Source organism: Schistocerca nitens, chromosome 2, assembly GCF_023898315.1.
Source record: "Schistocerca nitens isolate TAMUIC-IGC-003100 chromosome 2, iqSchNite1.1, whole genome shotgun sequence".
NCBI classification, from domain to species: domain Eukaryota; kingdom Metazoa; phylum Arthropoda; class Insecta; order Orthoptera; family Acrididae; genus Schistocerca; species Schistocerca nitens.
In genome coordinates this window covers 579,340,015-579,356,874 of record NC_064615.1, presented here as the reverse complement: position 1 = coordinate 579,356,874, position 16,860 = coordinate 579,340,015, and the positions used below count along the sequence as shown (strand labels likewise).

The following is a 16,860-nucleotide window of genomic DNA, read 5'->3' as shown; positions in this document are numbered from 1 at the left end:
AATTATCAGATGACCAATGAGATTTGACCATAAAGATGTGCACCAGCAATTGAGGAAAAACAACTTAGTGTGGAAATGTTTAATCAAAATACTGTATGATGCAGCAGACAACCCCACAGTTTCAAGTTTTACTTGTGCAAGATTGCTAGATCCTAACCATATTCCAATAAATGACAAATCAAACTTATCTTCATCTCCTGAAGTTATTCAGATTACAGTTTATCATCAGGTTTGAGATTAGAACAGTAACAGAACTAGTGTAGAACAACTGAGGTTGTTCAGTGCAGTAATTTTGGATGCACGACCCACTTAAAAAAGTAAAAAGAATAGTCAATTTTTAGTTATTAGTCAATCAATTTAAATCTGCACATACGCATGTCTGAAATGGAAAAGTTCAGGCATGTATCACATCAGCCTTGCCTATTTCAACACAGCATGATGCGGGTCCCATTGTTACTCTTGCTTATATTGGGATTTTTCCTTTGACCTAGAAACTACATTCCTCATACATTTACTGTGATCAGGGTTGCCACAAGTTTCTCCAAGTGAAATTCCCTGATTTCCAGACAACTTTTATAGCATTTTTCCCTGACAAATTTTTGAGATCTCAAGAGTAAGTAAGGACATAGGTTGACAAAGAATGTAAGGACTTCTGTATTAAGTACTAACATCAACATCTTTTCTAATGAAATGTTTTCAGATGGAGAAAGCAAGCCAAATGGTATGTGTGTTTCATTAAGATAACTTAATTCATTTCAATAAAATGACACAAATTTAGTGACAAAAACATCCATTTCCCTAGAGTACCAAGACAGATTTAAAATACCTTCACCTTTTTCAGAAACAACCTGAGAAAAAAGAAGGCCTCTTTAAAGACATGTATTAGGCAGGGAAGAGTTGAGTAAACCAACACTATAGGTGACCAACACTATAGGTGACCACCAATAAAACGTTGGTTTACCATATTTGTTATTGTCGGTTATTACCGACTGTGTTATGTCTATTATTTTACAGGTACTGCGCGACTTTCTTTCGAGAAATACATGAGCACATTGCATACAAGCCACCTGTGACTGTCACAGTTTTCTTCTTATCGTCCACATTTTATAATATATAAATTATTTTCGAAGTGCCAAAATGTACTAGAATAAATAAAATTTGTATAAAATGTGGCATTGTACAATGTATTTGCGGTGAGACAGTCACAATTCCAGAAATCCATCACCAGTGCCCTCTGGCCAGCCAAGGAGCATACAGTCCTGGGTCTGTGGATAAACTACAAAAATCCGTTACATTATGCTACACACAAACAGACCCGACCTGCGACAGATCAGTGAGACTAGATCCAATAGGCAGGGCTTGCACATTGGTAGGAAACAGTGGGCTTCAGATTGGCAGGCCCAATCCATTAGGGATACCTGCAGAAATGGCTTGCGGTTTTGGCCCGTCATGGGAGTCCACTCATGTGGCCAGCTATTCATGTGTCACAGATACAATGTTGTTGAAATGAGACCACAGTGATCAATCCATGCAACAGATAACTTGTGCAAATACTCTGAGAACCAATACTAATGAGGATAGGTAGCAACTCACCATAAAGATGATCTCTGAGCTGCAGACAGGCTGATAGAAAAGACAATAACACTCTCAACTAAACTTTTGGCCATAGCCAAAACAATATCGCACAGATATACATTCACACAATCACTCTGACAAAACTCATGCACACATGACCGCCATCTCCAGCCAATGTGTCAACAATCTTCAAGAATCAAATCCAAACAAACCACTCCTCACGCCTCCCTGCCTCTAGTTGGCAGCTGCTAGGCTAGTGGCAAGAAGTGATGGCAGCACTGAGTGCAAGCTGAGGGAGTGGTAGGAAGGGAAGAAGCAGTAAGAATGAGGGAGTAGTAAGCAGCACACGAACTCTGCTGTGTCCAGCCAGCAATATGCACAACATCTCAATAAATAAACCATTTCATCTACTGAAACAATAATAAGATTTTGTGTTTTTTTCAAATTTCCCTGACACTTCTGAAGTTTCCTGAACTTGTGGCAACCCGGGTGATATATCGCACATTTATCTGCAATTAACACTCCTGAATGAGATGCAACATTTGGAAAATCTGACAAAAAAGCTCAGCGGGTCACAGCTTGCTGCTCTATTTTGTTGTCAGATAATTCATTTGCAAACATTAGTCTAAATTCCTCCATTTTAAAATCTACACTGTTCCTCTTCCTTTTTCTTAAGTAAAAGAGACACTTTGGACACCCAGTAGAGAGCAAATTCAGGGAATACAGCTTCATACAAGGAGGTTCCACAGAAGCCTACTGTGACTTCCATGAAGTGTTCACTGGAACTTTCTTTAAACACTGACCCGAAAACATACTTCATGAGTATTTTATTTTTTCAACAAGCTCCAATAATCTAAGGTATCTGGAATCCATGATTTCACTGTTTCCACAAAAAAAGGACAATATTACATAGAATAGAGTCAGGCTCCGACTGCCATCCGGTATACACCTGGAGAGTAGCAAGTTACATAGCTGCTTCTGTGTTTTCTTAGCAGCTTATTTCTTAAATTTCTTGTACTTTTTTTAACTTAAAAAAATAATCACGCATATTATTAGCTGCAAAGAGATACCAGGCACTCTGTAGAGTGATTTTCTTTTCTGCTCAACAGCCAGCTACAGAGATCAAAAGGCATCAGCTTTCACTGGCGACACATTAAGAGGTTAGTGCGACACATTAGGAGGTTAGCAAGTTCCACATCTAAGATTCTTTCTGTTCTCTTACAGTCAGTTCTTCAGTTGTAATACTAGCATGTGTAGGACATGCACAAGCAAAGTGTGGCTGCAGGAGGAGCTGGCCACCATTCGCAAAAAGCTAAATGTGCTATTGTTGACGGCCGTCTTCAGGCTGCTGCCTAAGAGTGCAGCAGTGGCAGAGAATCTTGGTACATCACATGGGACACCTAAGGTGTCACCTATTTTGACCACCGGCTCTGCTGCCGAAGTACATCCTAGTGAATGTGATGCAGCTATCTTCTCTCACAGGAGGATGATTGGCAGGTGGTAATGCTTCTTTGAGTGGACAAGTGGCAGCTCCTTTAGCAGTGTCTGAGCAAGTACATGGAGTGGGAAGGGGATAGGATTTACTTGTTATCAGGACCTCTGACATTAGGCACATAATGGAGCCCCTTGGCAGATAGCACTCAGGGCTGGAAAGAAAGCCAATGTGCACTTTGTGTGACTGCTGGTGGGCCTCATCCGAGATGTGGAGGCTGCCTTGGCTGTGGCTCTTAAGTGTGCAGGTTACATACAGGCTGCTCGCAGAAGTGGTGGAGGCTGCTGGCCTCACGAATGGTGTGCAAGCAAAGCTCCCAATTTGCAGCACTGTTTTCAGATTCGATCAGGGTTCTTTGACTTGGAGAGGAATGGAGGGTCTCAAGCTAGAGCTTCATCAACTCTATGACAGTCTTGGCTGTAGATTTCTGGAACTGCATCATCAGGCGGGGAAATGCAGGACTGCCCCTGATATGTCAGAGGGGTGCACTACATGAAGGAAGCAGCTACTTAGGTTAGCAGAGTAATGGGGAGTGCATATCGTGAGTTTAGGCTAGGCGACAGTTCGACGTTGTCTGGTGAATACTTGCCAGTTGACTTGCAGATAGTGAAAGGAGACCCTGTTCAGTGATAGCACTTCAATTGTCAAAATTTAGTCAGTAAATTTTGAAAGTATTCATAATGAAGCCCAAAATTTACTGCCCTCCAGGAGACTGCTCATGCTCAAATTATTCTTCGGCCCGAGAGCTGGCTAAAACTAAGTAGACTGTTCTTAGATGTTTAGCAATTCATAGAACATATATCAAAATACAGATTTATGCCATAGGAGGGGGTTGACAAAAATACTGTGTCTACTGAGATCCAATTTGAGTGTGACAGTGAAGCTATCTGGTCGAGTGTAGCATGTCTAGGTGAAAACAAGTTAATCGTTTGATGTTTTTACTGGCCACCCGATTCTGCAGCGTTGATTTTAAAATCACTGAAAGAAAGTCTATAGACAGTGATGTCAGAATAACCACATCATGCACATGAGCTGGAGGTGACTAACCTACTGAGCACAGACTGGGACATCTATGGATTCATTGCAGGGAGGATACAGGCAGTATCTTGAACACTTTTCTGAAAACTATCTTGAGCAGCTTATGAAACAGCCCACATGCAATGGACATAAAAGACATTATAGCTACAAACAGGGCTGACCAAACAGATAGCATCAGTATAGAGACAGAGATTAGTGACATGGATATCATGGCGACTTTGGTAGCTAAATTTAATAAATCAGTCAAGAAGGCTAGGAGATTATTTCTTTTAGTAAGAGTACATAGATAGTTGTTAGCATCCCACTTAGACAATGAACTGACATCATTTTGTTCCAGCGCGATGAACATGGAGAGTGTTGCAGGCAAAGCTTAAATGGATTGCAAATCATACGCTGGAGAAGTATGTGCCAGTATGTACATTAAGGATGGAGTAGACACACTGTGGTTAACAACGAAATTCAAAAAATGCTGAGAAAGCAAAAGCTGTTGAACGCACAGTTCAAAAGAACGCGGAAAGCACAACAAGCAAAAGTTAATAGAAATTCGTGCGCCTGTAAAAAGATCGATAATGAAGCTTACAACAACCACAACCATCATAACTTAACAAAATATCTTGACAAGAATCTGCGATTATTCTGGCCTACATCATTTCGCTAAGTCAGTTTAGGCTTCTATCCAGTCACTTGTTGGTCAATCTGGTTCAGCAGTAGAATATAGCAAAATTAAAGCCAAAGTTTGAAACACTCATTTAAGAAATCATTCATGCAGGAGTACTGTACAAACATACCACCACTTCACCGTCACACAGACTCCTGTATGGAGGACACAGTAACAAGCATCCCTGTCAGATAGAAATAGCGGAAAGAGTTGAAAGCAAATAAGTTGCAACATCTTGATGGACTCCCAGTTTGATTCTAGGGAGAGTGCTCTACAGCAATGGCCCCTTACTTAGCTTGTATTAATGTCAATCTCTTGCCCAGCAGAAAGCCCCAGTGCTGGAAAAAGCACAGGTGATTCTTGTATATGAGAAGGGTAAAAGAATGGACCTGAAAAATTGCAGACCAATATACATAACATCAGTTTGCTGCAGAATCTTTGAATCTCAGTTTGACTATAATAAACTGCCTTGAGAGGGAAAAGTTTCTGTCCACAATTCAGCAAGGTTTTAGAAAACATCACTCGCGTGAAACTCAGCTTGCACTTCTCTTATGAATGAAGGGCCAATAGGCAGTTTCCATATCCTTAGTTTTCTGTAAAGCATTTGACACTGCTGACCATTAAACATACAAGCATACAGAATAGGTTCCCCAGATGTGCGAGAGGCTCTATGACTTCTTCAGTAACACAACAAGTATGATGTCCTCGACAGCGAGTGTACACCTGAGGCAAGGGTATCATCACAAATGCCCCAGGGAAGTGTGATCGGACCGCTATTTTCTATATACATAAATAATCTGGCAGTCAGAGTAAGCAACAGTCAGAGGCTGTTTGTCAATGATGCCGAGGTGTATGGGAAGGAGTCAGCATGGAGTGACTGGAGGAGGATACAAAATGACTTAACACAAAGTTTCTATTTGGTGTGATGAACAGCAACTAGCTCTAAATGTGGAAGATTTAAGGTAATGTAGATGAGTAGGAAAAACAAACCCATAATGTTCAAATACAGCATTAGTAGTCATGTCGATTCAATACCTAGGCATAACATTACAAAGCAATATTAAATAGAATGAAAATGTACGAATTATAGTTGGAAAGGCAAATGGTCAACTTTGGTTTGTTGAGAAAATTTTATGGAAGTGTGGTTCATTCGTAAAGGAGACTGCATATAGGACAGTAAAGTGACCCACCATTGACAACTGTTCAGATATTTAGGACACGCACCAGGTCAGATTAAAGCAATACATCAAAGAAATTCAGAGACGGGTTGCTAGATTTATTACCGGTAGATTCGAACAATGTGGAAGTATTAGAGAGATGCTTCAGGAACTCAAATGGGAATCACTGGAGGGAGGGCAATGTTCTTTTTGAGGGGCACTATTGAGAAAATTTAGACAACCAGCATTTAGGGCTGACTACAGAATGATTATACTTTCTGCCAACATACATTCCACTAAGGACCACAAAGATAAGACATGAAACTAGGGCTCATACGGAAGCAAATAGACAGTCTTTTTCCCCCGTCACTATTTGCCAGTGAACAGAAAAGGAAATGTCTAGTAATGGTACAGGGTACCCTCTGTCTCACACCAAACGGTGGCTTGCAGAATACACATGTGGATGTAGATGAAAGAAAAATGAATGTGAAAGCTACTGACAGGGAAACTGGAAAGGCATTTTATGCTTGGCACATCAAAAGCAGATGCCACCTTAGGCAAGTGTTTGCTTGATTGGTCTCGGCACACAAAGAAATTAAGGCTGGTTCTGAAAGCTAAAAGCAGGCTGGTCTCCTCACAGAAAATACAGTTGATAACTTTCAGATACAATGGGCAAGTTAAAATACACTGTGTTTTTTCCACAATTCTATACAAGATTAATACTGCAGGAGCTGATGTGTTCCTGGTGGTCTATGACTGAGGCACCAAAATGTTGAGGGTCTTGAATCCTTTCGCTTTGTGATGTCTTAGCTGTAGTAACCAAGTCAACTGTCTGACAAAATGATGCAAGAAATCTCAATGAGATGAAAGCCGAGAGCAATGCATCTTACAGCAACTGTTGTGGACCGAAGATGGGGAGAACAGTGAAAGGTAATCACATTCACAAGATATATATATATATAAAGAAAGATGATGAGACTTACCAAACAAAAGCACACAAATATACACACAAAATTCAAGCTTTCGCAACAAACTGTTGCCTCATCAGGAAAGAGGGGAAGGAGAGGGAAAGACGAAAGGATGTGGGTTTTAAGGGAGAGGATAAGGAGTCATTCCAATCCCGGGAGCGGAAAGACTTACCTTAGGGGGAAAAAAAGGACAGGTATACACTCGCACACACACACACACACACACACATATCCATCCACACATACAGACACAAGCAGACATCTGAAGGGTTGCAGCCAGAGATGGGAACTTTAAGTGTGAGGCCTTTGGGGGTAATGCCAAATGTGAGACAAGCCTGAGAAAATAGAATATGGGAGCGTAATCTGGCTAGGGCGAAGGCATGTCTGCGGAGGGAATGTAAATAAAACTTAATGGGGTCGTTGTGGGGGTGTTGTGCGGGTGACATGGTACTAGAAGGTCGAAAGTGTAACATGAGGCTGAAATGAAAATTAATATAAAAATATGTGGGGAGAGATAAGGGTGAAGTAGAAAGCAAATGGAGATCTGGTGTGAAAAGAGGCGAAAAGGGGTTGGTTGGAGCTGGGTTATGTTGATCCTGTGGTGAAATGGTGTAGGTAGATAACGATGTGCATAAAAGTTAGGTGGTTGTGTTGCCGCCAAAACACGTTAAAGGGTGGAGAAATTCGGGAAAATTTCGAAAAAACTACGTGAGGATGTATTAAAAGTAGTGGTATGGTGGTGGCAGATTATGGAAATGAGGCTAACAATTGTCTGGTGGAGAAATAATGACGTTAAAACCTGTGGGAAGCGGCTAAAAATGATCGGTGATGTGAAAAAACGGAAATCGAAATAAAGCAAAAGTTATTAAAACTAGCCGAAAAGGTTGTTTAATAGCTGAAAGGAAATGTTTGTGAACTCGAAACGGTGGATTTTAGCAGTAGCGGAAGAAAAAATTTTTTTGGTTATGTTTTGGAAGTGGGTTACGTATTATTACGTATTGTTGAGTATATATCGGCGGGATAAAATTGTATAGTGGAGTACGGTAAAAAATAGAAGGTGAATACAAAGGGAAACTACTGGCAAAAACAGAAGGAGGAAATAAGACGACAGAAAAGACTTCGAAATGTAACAGTGACAATAACAAACGTCATTGTTGGGTTCAAATTATGATATGAATATAACAGAGGGAAACATTCCACGTGGAAAAATATATCTAAAAAGAAAGATGATGAGACTTACCAAACAAAAGCGCTGGCAGGTCGATAGACACACAAACAAACACAAATATACACACAAAATTCAAGCTTTCGCAACAAACTGTTGCCTCATCAGGAAAGAGGGGAAGGAGAGGGAAAGACGAAAGGATGTGGGTTTTAAGGGAGAGGATAAGGAGTCATTCCAATCCCGGAAGCGGAAAGACTTACCTTAGGGGGAAAAAAGGACAGGTATACACTCGCACACACACACATATCCATCCACACATACAGACACAAGCAGATATATATATATATATATATTAAAAAAAAAAAAAAAAAAAGAAAAGAAAGAAAGATTTGGTTCTGTGTCCAACCTACCGTATTTACTCGAATCTAAGCCACACTTTTTTTCCGGTTTTTGTAATCCAAAAAACGGCCTGCGGCTTAGAATCAAGTGCAAAGTAAGCAGAAGTTCTGAAAAATGTTGGTAGGTGTCGCCAATATATATATATATATATATATATATATATATTAAAAAAAAAAAGAAAAAGAAAAGAAAGAAAGATTTGGTTCTGTGTCCAACCTACCGTATTTACTCGAATCTAAGCCACACTTTTTTTCCGGTTTTTGTAATCCAAAAAACGGCCTGCGGCTTAGAATCAAGTGCAAAGTAAGCAGAAGTTCTGAAAAATGTTGGTAGGTGTCGCCAAAACTAACGTCTGCCATCAAATTATGTAGCGCAACACAGGTATTAGTCTTGCGCATAATAGTTCGCGACTGGGAAAGTTCAGTTTAATTCGTGGTTCTGTCGCGAACTAGGTCGCTCTTTTAGTTTGTTAGCTCCCATCTTGATTTCCAGAAAGACAGTTAGCTAGCTTTGTTACCGCTACTGCACATACTCTTTTATTCAGTATGCTAGTCTTTTAAATAATGACCAGTGTTCCCAATGCCTGTATTATTACAGTTTTATGTCGAATAATTAGACTTTGAAAGGGCAAATAAACCAGTTACTTACACAAATGGGTAAAATGGGGTAGTCAACTACTGTACTTTACATACAGCGCACTCTTAGTATTTTAATTTTAAAATATATTTATTTACTTATCAAGCAGTTCATTGTAGGAATATTACTTACAGAATGCGTTTTTTTTATTTTATTTATTTATTTTTTTAATTAACACACACTTTCATAAATAATCGACTTTTTTAAAGTTTTGGAAATAACCAACAAAAAATATTTCTGCTTTAGGTACAGGTTAAGTACTATATGGCACAAACAATAATACCTTTACCATTAACAGAAGAAACACTAACACTTATAACTTGTTACCAAACAATTAGACATAGAAAAAATAACTATGACTCCTGAGTGAGATCGTATTCTAAAGCATACTTTTTGTGTTTTGCATTATCATTCTTTAAATAATCAGTCTTCTAATTTTCAAGTGAAATATTACAAAAATTTACATATTATTATGTAAAAACATTAATTTGGAAACTTTGTTCCCTGATAACAGTGTTCTTCATTCATTAAGGATTTGTCCCGTCGCCGAAAAAACGCGTTCGCAGGGCACTGATGTCGCTACTATGCAAAATCTCTTTAACACATATGCATATACATGAGGATGTAACTGACGACACACGTGCCACCACTCAAGCGGATCATTTTTTCTATCTAAATACTCTTCATTGAGGTATTTATCGAGTTTGCGAATAACAGCAGCAAGTTGGTTATCTGGTCTAGTGATTTTTCTTATTTCTTGGTCATACTTGTCCCATATAGAGTCTTTTTTTTATTTTCATTACTGCTGCTACTAGAACAAGACGCTGAGGGGTCGCTAGCAATAGGGTTAGCCACTAAAATATAGCGATTCTCCCTCTGAAGTAACTGCACTCTGCCAACTTTATTTTTGAGGTGTTGTATTGCAACTTCACAAGCTTTCAGATTTCTAAATCCTCTCTGTCTAAATCGGGGGTCCAGAATAGTACACTCGGCATACAGAATGTTATTCTCTAAATCTTTAAAACAGTCTTCCATGCCTTTCTTGACAACTGATTGCACAGCGACAATTTTTTTTATAACACAATAACTTTTGACAAAGTCACATTTCTTTCAGCACTTATTTCTACCGCAATTTCATGGAACGTACTAAATAAGGGCATAACTCTTATTACTTGCCAGTCACTTTCTTTTATTGTTAGGCCAGAGCGCAGAAGTTCTAACATAGCAATCACTGCATCCTTTACCTTCATTATTTGCTGAAGCATGTTAAAAGTAGAATTCCAGCTGGTCTGGACGTCCTGTTTGAGCAGATGCATTTGCTGTTGTGTAGCAATCAGTTTTTTTGGTCTTGTGTACTACGATTGAAAAACTCTACAATATTTTTAACTTGCGCCAAAACGTCAGATATTTCTTTAGTAGCTTCTTGTACAAGAAGATTTAGAGAGTGGGCAAAACATGAGACTGATCGCCACTCACCAAGTCTGACAACAGATAAGATATTTGCAGCATTATCGCTAACAATAGCAGCATCTTTGTGGGAAATATGCCCGTCTGTCATAACGTCTTTCATGAGATTGCACAAGTTTCGGCTGGTATACCGCTCTTTATAATTAATACAACCAAGTAATGCCGACTGAAGTTTAGTCTCTTCATCTATAAACTGGGCTACAATGGCTATATAGCTTTCATTATTCCTCGACGTCCAACCATCAGTTGTGAGAGAGAACGCAGATACAGCTTGCACCTTCTTTTGTACTTCATCCATTATGGCATTGTGAACCCTTGATATTAAATTTTCCGATAACGTTTTTCTTGATGGAAGTTTGTAGTTTGGGCACTGAGAAACTAATTCTATCAGTTTTCGAAAATCTTTTTCTTTCACAATTCGTAGAGCGTGATGCCCTTTAGCTACCATCTTGACAACTTGTATGTCTATTTATTCAACCTTTCGGACTGACGGTGGTCTTTGAATATATTGGTTCATTGATTGTTGGGAGGCTGATACCGAAATAACATTCTGCAATAAGGATGTAGTTTGATTTGCTTGCAGTGAATTTAAACTAGAATTATCGGTGGTTGCCTTTCCATCGTTATTAGGATTAAAGTGTGTTTTGTTTTCATATGCCGGGTTAAATTTCCATTTGAGCCTCTTGCAATACTTATTAATGTTGAACAGTGGTTACATTTTTCTTTTCTTTCATCTGTGTCTTCAGTGATGTGTGTCCACACGGAACTATGTTTCCTTTTTGATGACATCGTAATAAACAGCCTAAAACAAAAACATAGTAACCCTATAATCAACTGATACACATTACCGTACTCCACACCATCGCATTGTAGAAGTCCATTGTTACATGACGATAGTCATTTTACATTACACATTTTAGGTACTAGCCTACTGCGGGCTCTCGCTCTGTCTCGCTATTGTCAGTCGGTCTTCGAAAAAGAGCGAATGAACGAAGTAGCGAGGTTATCTGTGAACAAGTTCGTGTAGTTCGCCTGTGGGAATGCTCTTCCGAACTAGTTCGTTCGCGAACTACACAAGACTAACAGGTATGCTTGGCAGGCACAAAGATAAATACTGGTGCCAAAACCTCTGAGTCAGTGAATAAATTAAAAGAAAAGGTAGAAGAATGTAAACATTACGCCGTGTATTCTTTCGTGTTTGCTGCTATCTAATTTAAATCCAGTCTGCCTAATAAACTATGAAACCAGAGTGAGACAACAGCAAACGCGGAAGAATATACGTATCAGGTCATGTTTATATTCGTATTATTCTTATGCTGAATAGTGATACAACGGGAAATCTAAGATGACTAATTTCTGTGCAGAATATAATGTACTACAGAGGTGTCTGCAAAGATTTTCAAACAGAGAAAAAATTTTCACTAAACTCTCGTTCGGAACATCTTCTATCATACATAGTCTATTATTTGGTTCCTGTTGATCATTATCAAAGAAAGGAGCAGTGTAAGTAACAACAAATAGCAGTCTCTTGCCATTGTTTCACTTATGAGACAATTCCTCTTTTTTTTTTTTTTTTTATTGTAAGCCTTGGTAGCGCGCACAAAAGCAAGCCATGCTGCGAGCAGCGACAGGCCGTAAACACTCATTATCAGAATGTGGCAAACAATGCATGGCACAGTACAATAATGCATTTTCAGCTTAGGAGTGACATAAATACCTATAACAAAGAGAACGGCACTTATCAGATCAAAGAAAAATAAGCAGTCGATTCAAACCAGACGAAGCACGCGAAATACGGACGGAGCACCTGACGCATAGCAATGGCTACTTGGTAAAGCTTAACTGTTAAGCTTACGACTCAAACCAAACTACTGTAGCTATATCTTCATCCATTCAACCTCAGTTGTGTTTCACATTACAATGGACCAACTTCGTTTCGATTTCGAGGGGCGGTCTAAAAACTTTTCTCTCACCTAGAATTTCGAGTCTTGAATTTCAGGAGCGGCTTAAATTCGGGAAATGTTTTTTTCCTTGATTTTGAGTCTCATTTTTCAGGTACGGCTTAGATTCGAGTGCGGCTTAGATTCGAGTAAATACAGTATTAATTGCAACTACAGCTGATTAGTTTGTAAGTATGGAGGAAGCTTCCTAACTGGATAAATGTTTGCACAAAAAGAAAACAAGGAAAGATTTCAAACAGTGGAATGTATAGAATTAATGGCTATTTTAATTAAGGTCATCTTCTTAAGAAATCCCTTGTATGGACTATATCTTGCTCTATCGGTAGGAGAAGGGAAAATTCTGTGGAAACAACAATGCAGAAATAATCCAAAATTATCGGTTTTTAGCCAAATTACACAAAATCAGTGATTTTTTTAAAGAGGGATCAGATAATTTTTAATTTTGCCACACAAAGGTGTTATAATTCTGAGGACAGCAGTTTACTAATATTCGTAAATGATAATTATTCAAAGGTGAAACTGAATTTCTTCAGATACCTTCAAGCTCATATTTGTGTAGCCTTAAAACAACGGTTCATTTCACCTGTGACAAACTTTGATAAGCTGATGAAAACAGCGCCGAATTTGGTAAAAAGTAATAAATTTTGACTAAACACAAATTTTAGCGAAATTGGGCATAAAAACAACACCAAACCCAGCAAAAAGTGATACCGACTATGGCTACAAAATAAAACCATTTTTTCATGTCCCTGGCTATAGATAGAATGTGATCAAGTCGGTACCTAAAAATGTAAGACAATAAATGAAGATGGAGGCTCGAATGCGGCTTCAGAAAAAAACAAAGTTCTGTTCTGTGTTTTGTGTCTGTTGTGGAAGAACACCACATGTTCTCTGTGTTACCTTTTCAACAGCTCCATCCAGTATGGTCACACAGTCAAAGGTGGAATGATTTGTCCTGTATACATCCTGGAAGCTGCCAATAAGCTGCTTGGTTTATTCAAGATTCACGACAATAAATTTCCAAGTTCTTTCCCACATAGCTAGACAATTACGCCACAGTTCATCATGCAGTCTAAAATACTCAGAACCAGAATGAATGATCCTATTACAGCTTAAAAAGTCATTAAGAGTGACTTGTACTGAGAATTGGGAGACTTCACCTGCTTGTCTTTGTGCACCTAAACCAAACACTTATGTGTAGCATTGTAATAGTTAGCACCTTAGCTGGCATGGAACCTGCTTGGAGAGTGGCAGTTGCAATTTTATTTCCTCGTAAAGATGAGAAGTTTCAAACCGGGAATTGCAGTCTACTGTCCTCTGACTTTAGACATTGTGGTTTTAGACATTGTCAGTTATCCTATTGTGTACATTAAAGCATGTAATTATCAATTAAATTCGCCAACAGCCATGTAATTGAGATATTTTATTTTGACTACCAGTTTAGCATTCCTATGCCATCTTCAGGCCCCTGCATAATAAAATAGTACATTTGTAGTGTGTATCAGGGTGTATTAATCCTTTGACTGTACGCGCAACGATGGCGGTCGCGCCACTCGCCGTGCGCTAGGTGCTGAATGATTCTGGTGCACTCTCCACGTGCAATGCTTCCAACACACTTGTTTTTCGGCTTTCTATTTTGTTCCAGTCTTTGGAAGAATTGGGGGTATTTATTTGCAATATTTACACTTAATTATGTGAGGGGTGTTTTTATTAAATGTATATACAAATAAAGATGTTTACAATAGTGATATACTAATACATTCTGTCAAAAGAAGGTTTAACAGTTTTTTTACTACTGAAATTGTGTGCGGTAAGTTTTGAAGCATAGGTAATCACAAAGAGTTACACTGCATTCCTTGCACACAACTTAGTTTGTTTTGTAACACCATTACGAGCACAGACTATGCAAGTCTTGTACTTTTCCCACTGATCTGGTAAATGTGACGACACATTTAGTCTTGTTGGGTACTCTTGCCGTTTAGCACCATATGCTTTCTTGCGATCGACATAAGGAGTTGCAAAACTTTCTCTACTGACATTGAGATGAAACTTTCCATACTTCATTTTCGTCCCATATTTCCGGTTCAAGCAAAAGGCATTGAACATACCATCAAAACACGTAAATTCACCATGCATAAACAAGCGAAGTAAGTCCCGCCGAAAGGTGCAAAACTACAGTCTGATAAATCACAGTACTGTCCTCTGTTGTGTCTAAAGCAAATTAGTCGTACAAATGCTATGGGGGGCACGCCAAAAGCGCTGACATCTATTTAAGTGGTCGTGTTCTGCATATTGAAACGCCATCTGTTGCAGTTAGAGCAAATGATAAGGTGTGGCGAGAGTCCGTCCGTAGTCTTGCAAACAAGCGCAGCTAAACAACAGGCGAGCGGATGTCTCAGAACTTCTATGTGGAGAGGTGGAGGTGGTAAGGAGGAGGCTGGGGCAGGGAGGGGGAAGATGACAAGCTGCTTGTGGCAGCATGCAGATGGGTACAGGGTATGGCAGCTAGCTGCAACACAGAGATTTGGGGGGAGGATAGTGGTGTTGGAAAGGTGAGCAGGAAAGGAGAGAATTAGAGGATAGGAAAATGAAAAATGACTAGCGAGTGCGTCGGTGGAATAGAACAATGTGTATTGCTGGAGTGGGAGGACAGAAGGGGATAGGTGGGCATCAAGTGTAATAACATGAGACTTGGGGGTGCGCTGATGACAGAAGGCATGAGTCACATTTCAGTGGTGTCTGTGGAGTCTATCAGCAGGACGGGTTTCACTAGACATGGCCTGCACCTCAACAGGTATGGAAAGGGGAGGTTGGCAAAGCTTATACGTGACAGCATAGGTGGGGGGGGGAGATCACTCATGGGAAAATTCCTGTACTAGTGGGTGTTAGAGCTGCACCTTTTTTAGATTGAAGTCAGCTGATAGGTATTCCTGCTTAAGGGAAGTCTTTCTAACAAAGAAACCACTTTCGACAAAGCTTATGTATCCGAGTAATGAGGGAATTAGTATATTTCATCAAAATATACAAGGTATTAGAGATAGAGTTAGTGAACTGCTTATAGATGATGACTCCGAAATTATTGGTATATCTGAACACTTCTTAAATAAGGAGATAACTCAGAGGCTTCCTTTACCAGGATACAGGTTGGCTGGCAGCTTTTCTAGGAGCTCTTTGCGGTGTGGGGGAGTAGCCATGTATGTGAAAAATAGTATCCCATTTGAGTCAATTGATGTTTCAAAGTACTGCACTGAAAAGGTGTTTGAATGTTGTGCAGGTGTGGTTAAATTTAGTGAAGTTAAACTAACTGTTGTTATTTATAGACCCCCAGACTCCGATTTCACCAGATTTTTGCTAAATCTACAGGAGGTTCTTGGTTCACTTTATAGGAAATACAAAAAGTTAGTTATATGTGGTGACTTCAATATTAATTTATTAAGTGATTGTGCAAGGAAAAGCTGGTAGACCTCCTTTATTCATATAATCTTATGCAAACCGTATTCTTTCCAACGAGAGTGCAAGGGAACACTAGAACAACCATAGACAACATTTTTATTTATTCTCATTACTAGAAGGGCATTCTGTTAGCAAAAAAGTGAATGGCCCTTCAGATCATGATGCACAAGTTTTAACTCTAAAAGATTTTTGTGCTGCAACACATGTTAAATATAGTTATCAACTTTTTAGGAAAGCTGATCTGGTTGCTGTAGAGACCTCTGTAAACCTTATCAAGGAACAAGAGTGGCAAGATGTTTATAGTGCTGATACACTAGACAATAAATATAATGCTTTCCTGAAGACTTTTCTCGTGCTCTTTGAAAGTTGCTTTCCGTTACAACTTTCAAAACAGGGTACTAGCACAAACAGGCAGCCTGGGTGGCTGACTAGAGGGCTAAGAATATCCTATAGAACAAAGTGGCAATTATATCAAAAGTTAGAAACAGTCAAAATCTAAATGCAGCAGCCCATTACAACAGTATTGTAAGGTGCTTAAAAAAGTGTTTAGGAAGGCAAAAAGTATGTGGTACGCAGATAGAATAGCTAAGTCTCAGGATAAAATTAAAACCATATGGTCAGTCGTAAAGGAAGTGGCTGGTCTGCAGAGACAGATCGAGGATATAGAATCAGTGCGTAGTGGAAATGTTTGTGTTACTGATAAGTCACATATATGTACAGTATTTAATAATAACTTTCTGAATATAGCAGGTGAACTAAATAGAAACCTAGTACCAACAGGGAATCATATAGCGCTCGTAGAAAAAAGTGTTCAGAGACTGTTACCTGAAATGCTCCTCCATGATACTGACAAGAGGGAGATTGAGTTAATAATTAAATCACTAAAGACCA

General features: G+C 39.2%; 1 protein-coding gene across 1 annotated transcript in view; it reads right to left on the bottom strand.

Annotated features, from left to right (window-relative positions):
• LOC126236635 (ATP-dependent RNA helicase DDX3X) overlaps nucleotides 1-16,860 on the bottom strand; it is a 187,738-nt gene that overhangs the window by 53,446 nt on the left and 117,432 nt on the right. The window lies entirely within an intron of this gene.